Source organism: Temnothorax longispinosus, chromosome 3 (genome assembly GCF_030848805.1).
Source record: "Temnothorax longispinosus isolate EJ_2023e chromosome 3, Tlon_JGU_v1, whole genome shotgun sequence".
NCBI lineage: Eukaryota > Metazoa > Arthropoda > Insecta > Hymenoptera > Formicidae > Temnothorax > Temnothorax longispinosus.
Genome location: NC_092360.1, coordinates 22,594,983 through 22,605,376, shown reverse-complemented (window position 1 = coordinate 22,605,376; position 10,394 = coordinate 22,594,983).

The following is a 10,394-nucleotide window of genomic DNA, read 5'->3' as shown; positions in this document are numbered from 1 at the left end:
TGCACAAACGTTGTGAGTATGACACCTTATTGTAGACAACTCTTTACAAAGAAAAACTCGTAAATTTTATTAATTGTAATTATAATAATGTGTTATTGGGAAAAATTAAAAAACTTGTGCGAAAATGAGAGCTGATGAAAGCCGAGAGTTGAAGACTAAGAATTGAGAACTGAAGATTGAGATTTTATAGCTTACAAGTTTAGAGTCGTAATGCACAATATTCAGAATTGTGAAATATCAGGATTTATATGCTGAGAAATTTACAATCGAGATTACATCTAAATTTTAGATTAGTAATCAGCGTATGCTAATGGTTATTGTCCCGAATATACTCCCTAAGATATTACCCTGTATTCGTGCAAGCCGAGATTCTTTTCTTCAATCTTGACATAGTTTATGAAAGCAAGAATGGCATTTTAGTTTTTCTTTTCTAAAGTTTTATAAAGTGACGTAAAGGAATTTTATCACTGCCATTTATTCAAATATGCAGGAATTTTAGAACAAAATTGGATTATTCCAATCTCGATTTCCGCATCTTTCGCAATAATTTATTAAGGAATTCAATAAGTATAAGACGTATAACAGGTATGATTCTGTTATTGAATATTTGGAGTATTTGTGTTACATTTCTACCCGCATAAGGTTTTAATTAAATAAAATTTAAATGTATAGTCTTATTTTTTTTATGACTTTCGAAACAATAATGTAAGTTGATCATACTTAACACTATTCAATGTATATAAATCAGTTGTGTTTGTAACTTACAATTAGAATATATAAAACATAAAATTATATTATTAAAATTTAAGCAATAACGTAAATGAATATTTTTTTTGCGTGAATAATTGAAAAAAAAAGAGAAACAAAGGGCTAAAGTAATATAAATAATACGTCATTTAATTGATGAAAAATGTGCACAAAAAACTGTGTGCTTTAATATATCTCTTTTTAATGAAATATTTATTTTAGCGACTGAATAAGCTTTTAACAAATCTGTATCTATAAAGGATCAATACTTAAGCTAACTCCAGTTTAACAATGCTTTGTATGGATCATATTTTATCGAGATAAGAGGATAAAAATATAAAACTTTAATAATATTTCAATATATTAAAATTGTCGACAAATACTCAAGAGAACTAAAATGTATGCAAACTATAATGCTATTTAAAGACAATTTGTATTATTTTTTCCAATTTTTAATTTATTCTTTGATTATATTTTTTTCTACTAAAAGATCTGTGCAGATTCAAAACCTTTTAACTGTGAATATTAAAATTGCAGATATTAACATTTAAATGAAATTTTTGACAAAGAAGAGTTTAATACAAAGATTACTTGCAGAATAAATTCCCACTATACTATTTCAAGATGTCCTGTATATTAAATAGTCGTCCCGACACTATCATTCATAAATATCATTTAAAATCAATTTTTTGGCATTGACGTCGGCACTTTTGCTTCCAGTCGATGCTTTATACAAAAAATGGAAAAGAATAGATTAGTTTGGTTTCTGGGAATTCTGCCAATGAGTATTAGCTGTACAAGCAGAAAGTAATGAAATGCGATTGCATTCCCGTGAACGGAACAAACTAAAATAAAATTTATGTATGAGAAGATATAATTTGTTATTAATTATTTTATGTTGAACTTATGCCTTATAAAGAAAAGATTAACAATAAGATAGAAAATGTTTTCTCTAAAATGAATAACACAGTGCACGCAAAAGTTTACTTATTGTGTTAGTTAAAAAAAAAGTGTTTTCTGCGAATATGATTTTTTAAGATATGTATGTAATTTAAAATTATTAAAACTACTAGTTTATATAAAAAGCAACTATTCCTCTCTTCTTGAATTATAATTATGTTTCTGTAAAATTATTAAAAACATATAATTTTTGTATTATCATGATTGAAGGATTCAAAGTTCTGAAATAATAATACCAAAGAATATATGACTAGATTGATTGTAACTTAATTATTTAATATACATTCAATGTTTTACATTATGGAGAGTACTTTTTCCACAAAAGCATTTACATAAATTAATTTTATATAAAGTTTTGAAAGAATAAAAATTATTTAATATCTTTAAAACAAAATTAAAGAAACTGTTATAAATGTATTAAAAAGTAATAAAGAAATGTAGAATCTAGTTCTATTAATTACGAAAATACTATTGATGATTAATGCTGCAGAATTGTAGTTAAAACTAATACACACACACACAAACTGGTATTAGTTACTTTTATTTCAGAGAAATTGTACTTTTTAAATTTTCAAACTTGGAGGAAAAATTTTGCTGGCATTCATATCGGCGAATAGTATCCTCTTGAACCCGTATAGGATGCATAAATCAGACGCGGGTGTCTGCGTAGGGCGAAGCCGCGTGCCAACTACGGTCGACTATGAGCGATGACGTAACGCACAGCCCTTCGAGGGACGCGACTGCAGCTGAGCAACATCTCAATGGTGCAGCTCCGAGTTGGGGTAGGTCAATGCGCTGGTGGGTAAGATACATTGGGGTCGCGATGGAACGCGTCGACCAGACGGCTCCCAACGTTTTTGTTTCAATTCGTGTAATCAGGGACGTGTAACATTCTGAGGACTTGATTTTAACCGCGGTCGTGAATATATTCGAACGTGGTATTTTGATGAACAAGTATTGTTCGATATCAACGGAACATGTGATAATATAATTAAACTAAAAATAATACAGAGCTAAAATATAAATATTAAATCTAAAAAAATATATAAAATTCTAATTTAATTGTTTCTATCTCATTTTATTACTATTAAAGATATAATTGCGTTGCTTATTTTATTTATATCGCCGGTTAAACGAATAAGTTTTTCTTTTAGCATTTAAATAAATAAAAATATATAAGTAAAACTAAAAGATAAACTCCCTCGCAAATATTAAGTGAGTAAATAAATCTTGTTTTTTGTAAAGTTGTTTTAGCGAGATCAAAAAAGTCTCTTTAATATCATCAATATTATTTGAAGTTTTCAGAGCTTACAGCATATATAAATATGTAAAGAAAATACGCTAGCAAGCAAAACAGAGAAAGTACTAAGTAGTAAAAGCAAAGATTTGTCAGACATACTGATCAAGTATATTTCACTATAAAAGCAGTACATAATCAAACTCATCATTATAAAATTTATAAAGATAGTTTAGATTTATTTATATCTTTTTGCTTTGACAATGTTTTCATATAAATAGGCCAAAAAGTTTCGAAAATTAATCCTAATTTAATAGTTAATAGAGTTAATCTAATTTATTATTCTGGAAATAATTGCATTTTTAAAAAGCTACATGTTATAAACTTAGCATTATTAAATATAATTTTAATTATAAAGTGTTTCTTGTTGATTATAATCATTATAAATGTAAATTTTTAGAATAATTACTTCGTATATATTTAAGCTAATTCTTTCGTATATATTCTCTACTATTTTTACATTCTTTTAAAAACATTTTGTCAAAACATTCATTCCTCAAATATATATGTGTATACACACACACACACACACACACACACACACACACACACACACACACACACAATATTTTTTTATATTTTATTAGCAGAGAGTGTGAGAGAGAATAAGTATATTCTATTTCGTTAATAGAGAGTTGCAATATATATATATATTTATAATTAAGAAATCGTCAAATAGTACCATAATTCCATGTTTTCTTCAATATACAGCATATAGTTTCTATATTGAGTAAATAGCCCGATATGTACATTTAAAGCTCTGCTCTTGCATATAGCATACTATATATCTAGTACCAGTATCATCACTGCCATGTTTGCTCTTGCCGCACCTACTATGTCCCTCTATCGGACGTACATGCTCCTCGAGGGCATTATAATTACAACTATTTTGGAAATTCGTGTCGAGATAACCGACCGACTAACCGTGACAAGATTGTCTTCGAACAAAACCGCATTTTGGAAGAGGGACTCGGGCTTATCTCTTATTCCAATTATTATCAATGCTATCGTTACAAGCGGGCACAGAATACCGTATAATTTTCGATGTATAATAACTACCCTCAACACAATATTATAATAATATTATTTAAAAAAAAAACTTAAAATATATATAATTTATAAAGCAAATATTTTAAATTCAATATGTTATTCTTAAAGTATAAAATATATAAAATAGTTTTGAACAGTAACTCTGATTTATCGTTTTTATTTTAGGTAAATGAATCTTACTCGTAAAACTTTGTATTAAAAAAAATTTCTCATAATTTCTCTCGCCATCAAATCATTAAACAAAATGCCAAGCACTGATATACTTATCGTAAAATAAACATTTCTGCATATACCATATATGTAATTTGGAATTTATCGTACACCCGCATGATTCCGTGCATTCCGTAAAGTAACATAGTTCATGTTGTAAAGTTAATTTCCTATATAATTGCACGCTTAAAATTTATTCATAGACCATTAAATCGATACTCCTAAATCTCATGCTTTATTAATATATGTTATAATAAATATTTTATTTATTTTTATTATACTTTCGTAATAATCATTTCTATCATCTCAATTAATTTATACATATATATAAATGAATTAAATATAAAATTCTTATATATTTATATTACATAATTAAATGTACAACATAAAAGGAATACGCTGCCGAAATATCTTTATAATCCTACAATACTGCGACAACTTTGTCTGCGACACTAATCCACAAAGTTAGAATCAATAGTGATAAATATAAATTTTTGAAGCCTCTCTCTCTTTCCCCTCCTCCTCCCCCTTTTTTCTCTTTCTCTCTCTATTATTCGAGTTGTCGAAGAGTAAAACTTTCAAGTAGATTTCTGTCAACGATTTTTCAATCTTGTATCTACCGAAGAATTGTTTGCTCCGAGAACAGCTCTCGAGTATGAACATTCAAAAATCGGGTCCGCGTTCAATATAAGTTTCTACGACTATAAGAACTGTCTCCTAAAAGTACTTATGTATCTTCAAGTTTGAGGTGCGTTTCGAGATTAACGCTTCCACAGATCGTCGTTTAGAAGGCTTCTCTTGTGCTATGCAAAGTATTTTCAATTTCCACGCGTACGTACACGCGGATACGGCTGCGGTTTTGAGGTCGTGCGCCTCTTTTCATGCCTATCTACTTCTCTTCTTTCTTCTTGCGGAGGTTTCCCACATCGGCGGAAAACCCTCTGTCTGCGTTCTCCCGTTCGCTTTATTACGCTGCAGACACCGCGAAGAATGAATACCTCGCGCGCCACCGCTCGCATCTGACTGGCGCATTTCTCTATAGTACATACAGGATGCTCGAAAATTGGCGTACTCTGTCTCGCGATGAGACTATCTGAAAGCGAATTTACGATTCGTTTAAAGGTCCATAGAACTGCACTCGATGTATGCAGTTACTAAGGAGACGTTCAAATCTTTATTGGGAAGACGGCCATGTAATCAAGAGGATTAATATTGCAATAATGAGCAATACATTCTCAATAATCCACAGTATGACAGATGACATGTACGTGCGATCAATAAGCACGCGTTCACAGTCGAAATTGGATTAGTCGTGATAATAGTTCCATGGAAACACTTCAACCAACACAATACTCGATATTATGTATCTCAGACGAATTATTTTACGTGAATGCAGACAAGTTTTTATGTAAATATACGAGCAAATTATTTTCAAAGTAATTTAAAGCCTTCTTTTTTATAAGCACATAGTTGTCTTATATTCATATATTTACAAGATTATACTTTGTAATTGGCAGATTTTAATTTTTGATGTGTATGTGAAGGCATATTTACTAAAGATGATTATTCTGGCAAATTCTCTAAAATATATTATACTCTATTAAATTTTTCTTTAAAAATATTAGAAATAATCAACTTATTGTTATCCGATATAGTATTCTGACAAAACTATTTTTCATGGAGTTAATTTGATTTTTATTTTACAAAGTAGATTTATAACACAATAATATATTTATATGTTATATATATATGGACTTCTCTTCTATGCTGTATTTATGTTATATAAATATTCTATTCTTTGATGAGCTTTAATATAAGTTTTGAACTATAAAAATGCTAAGACTGAATCGTTCTTCTAGCGATTCCAACGTGGCTTGCAAAAATTACAAACGTGATTAGAACAAGCCATATTATTAATAGCGATATCTATATACTGCGCGTAATGCAATTATTCTTCTCTCGCGGACGCTTCGTATACGCAAACGTATACACACACATATTTGAGCGTTCATATAACGGTGGGTACCCAAGCGCGAGGCATTCTAGAGCGGCGGGGGAACAATGAACTATTAATGCACGCCATTCGCCGGGTACATTCCGTGAACTCTGAATTCTCGCGGCAGCCCTCGTCATCGTCCGCGTTGTCCCAGAAGTTGCACAAAGGCTCGGTGAAATGCCTCGTCACTTGGGGACGCACGCCCGCCTTAAGATCTTAAGCGATCCTCTCTGACTTGTCTCGCTTCAACCGGGCGCATCCGCTTGCAAATCGAAATTAAAAGCCGTTCGCATGCAGATCGCACATTCGGTGCTTAAACGTGACCGCGTGATTATCTCGATAACATGGCAATTTTCTCGTATTAAGCATCCACACATATCGCTATTAAACAACCGTCAACCTGCTTAAAGTTCTTAATGCACATCATACGATTTAATAGCATCTCCAGTGGAAAATAGTGAAAAAAGTTCTCCAACTTGTTCTAATTTAAGAGATATTTAATTCATGTTTATTAATATTTAATTCATATACATATACATTACTATTACTTTAGTTGCAAATATTACGTGAAGCTATCTAGATGGGACGGATAATATTTAACACGCACCATTTGCCAGCTTTGAACTTCCGTAAAAGTACAAGCCTGGCTATTCGCCACGAAAGATACTTCCTTCAGTGATACTACAAAAACCTTTCTTTAATTACTCGGTCTTTAGAGTCGAGTCCTTGAAAGAAAAGAGAGACGAAGAGAGAACTTACTGTCGGATCAGAGAGTACTACACAATAAAAATAACAAAACAGCCAAGAAAAGAAAGACAAAGAAATAATGGTAAGGTCTCGGGAATCTCTGTAAGTATGTTGTAACCACTTTCAAAAAGAAGTCATTGTTTAGCACACTATTATGAGAATTACGTATTAATATAAATTATTAAATAAACTGCAAAATATAAACAAAATAATTTATTTTTAAAAGAATAATGTTTTTTAAATTAAATATTTATAGATATGTGAAATAAATATTATGAATAAATATAAGATGTTGAGATTGATAATTTGATCAATTTCGTCATAAATTCCATAAATTATATATGATCAAAATATATATAGAATCTATAATTAGTTTTATATTATTATAAAGGTTAAAAAATATTAAAAATTGCTTTTGAATCTCTTATTAGAAAATATCAGCTTATATTTATAATAGTTAATGCTTGCTATCATTATTGCATAAATGATCTATGCTTTCACGCAAATAAAATGAACCGTGGTTAAAAAAAATTCTACGTTAAATTTGCACTTTAAGGTCTTGTTTTAAATCCATTGTTTAAAATCACATTAGCTTTCCTTTTCTTGTAGTGCAGAATGCAATCTGCGCGTGTAACGACTAAACTGATGGAAAACCGCATAGTAAGTAGCGGTTCGGCCGCACGTGTCCAGTCTCGTGAGGGCCCTCCGAACATAGTTCCGCGGCGCACCAACTTCGCCAAAGTGTCGTCAAAAATTTACATAATCGTGTAAAATCTATCCGACGAGGTTTTGCGCTCATTTCTCCCAAGAAGCACCAACCTGTCGTCGATTCGATGTCGCGCGATGTATGTGTGTGTGTGTGTGTGTGTCATTGTCCTTCGATATCATCCAGATCTCACCTTCGTCTAACTTATATCGACTATCGCGGTTCGGCTGTCGGCGATCGTGCTTAACTTGGTAAGATAGAGTTGCAATTATTCGAACCGCGATCCCACTAATTGGCAAAGTTTCCAGATACACGTTGTTCTTGTTTTAGACACAAGTTTTCCATTATATTGAAAAGCAAAGGTGCGAGGTGCGAACAGCCATCAGCCTCACGAGACAGCCTCATGAGAAATTCTGGATTCTATAATATGACCGATATTTTGTAGTATTGCGGTTGATTAGACGGTTTCATTGGACAGTTAATTTCCGTTCATTGCATTCTAGCAATGTACAAGACGACAAGTAGAATGATTAGACATCCTTACTTATAAATAATGACAACTTTAATTGGCGTTTTATTATTGAACAAAGGCTAAGTTTACTCTAATCTTGCGTATGTTATATTCACAAATTATTTATATATTTACATATTATATTTATATTTACATATTAGATACGCTTTTATTTTTTATTCTATACAGGAAAACGGTAAGTATATTGAATAATTTAATTTTAAAAATAAATGTAAGATATATATGTATATGTATAAGTTTAATCGCATTTTATTTTTATAATAAGTATATATTTCAAGTGTATTATATCATTTTGTATTAAAAGATGTAAAAATAATGAAAAATAACAAACATATATACTAATGGATTATATACTTATTATAATTTTATTACAATTATTAAAAATATATTAATGCATTTAGTACATTTTAATATAATTTAATTAAAAAACGGATTTTTTAAAATAATATATTTAGAAATATCGTATTAGAGTGCATTTTCAAAGCAGGATTTCTTAATTCTGCATTTCTTTAATAAAATATAGTTTCTATAAGAGTGGTATTAAGCATGCACGTAAATATCGAAGGTTTTATTACCTTCAATAATTCAACCTTATAAGACAATTTGCTATCGAATACGCGCATCGCGTGACTCAGCATGCAATTTTTTGTGCATCGCGATATGCGAATTAAATTTTCTTTCAATTATTGCGCAGACAACTTTATCGAATTAAAGCCGATCGAATCGTCGCAGCTGCATCATTGGACAGTTAATTTCCATTCATTGCATTCTAGCGATGTACAAGACGGCAAATAGAAATCAATTAGATATACCGTTCAATCGTAATCATTGAAAAATTTCCGGTGCGAAAGTGTCCAAGCGCTCTTACATCTCGAGATTTATTCGTTTTCCACAATTCAGCATCGCACGCGTCGAACAGTTTCCAAAATCGCAACCTCTTACGTGCAAATAGCGGGTATAACGTGGACGTCATCTCCGACGAGAGAACGTACACGCGCGCTCGTGCGTGTAGATCTGCCGTTTAACATATACGTATAGGTGACGCGTGTCTGGTGTATGAACGAGATGAAACCCCTCTTCCCACTCTCGGTCACTTCCCATGAAAAAAAGGAGCGCCGCGGTACATTTTTGCAAAGCCGTCTTCTTTCACAGTTAGAACGTACTTTGCATTTATGGCGTCTGCACACCGGAATTGCGTCCACCTTAATATAATAAGAAGTACGTGCCTCCGTTGGATTTGCCAAGTAATTAAGACACTCGCGCGACTCTCGCCTTACGAAAATGCTTTTCCTGCGGATACAGGGCGTAGCAGAAGTCGCGCATTTTAAGTTAAAAATTAAGAATAGCTATTTTAGTGTCGACTCATTTACAATTACAAATTGATATCAGGAAAATAAAAAGTTTTAGATCAAATTTTAAGAATAAGAAATGATCGTAAAGCCTTCGATTAAATTTAAATTAACTTCCAAGAACAATTGAACTTCAAGCCACAATCATGATTGATAGAACTTTTTTAATTAAACGTAATCAAGGAAACTCGGTGACTATTTCAAAAATCTGTAGTCTGCGAAAAGTATAGGACTTCTGATACATCCTGTAGCAACATACGTTCCTCTCATGTGCGCGGCATATATCGTACGGACTCTTTCGCCAGAGGCTTGTTCCCGGCGAGCAAAATCCGGCATTTTTGCAGCCTGTATTTGCGTGCGCTGAGCATGCTGACGCAAAACGAATAATTATTGCATGGCGCTAAAAGGTGGAAGAATTTGATTCGTTAAAGGAATTATCGTATATGTTTTAATATTTTGTCCGCTGACTTCCGCGCTCTACTCTTCTTGTCCATTTTTATTCACTTCTCGTATTATATTTACTTCTCGTTATTTTATCTCGCTCTCCGTTTAAACGTTTGAACAGTGTTCTTTATTTATTGAAATAATATTTATTTTGAAATTATTTAACCGTTTTGATGCCAAATTCTACATTTTAACTTTCAAGCTGAGATTGAGGACGTGGCGAAATTATTTCTTGTAAAAGAAGAATGAAAATTTTTCGCAAAATAATTATTTGTAACTAATTTAAAATTTTCTTGGAATTCTTATAAATTTTAATACATAAGCTTTTGCAATTTGGATTATCGGCAAATTAATTA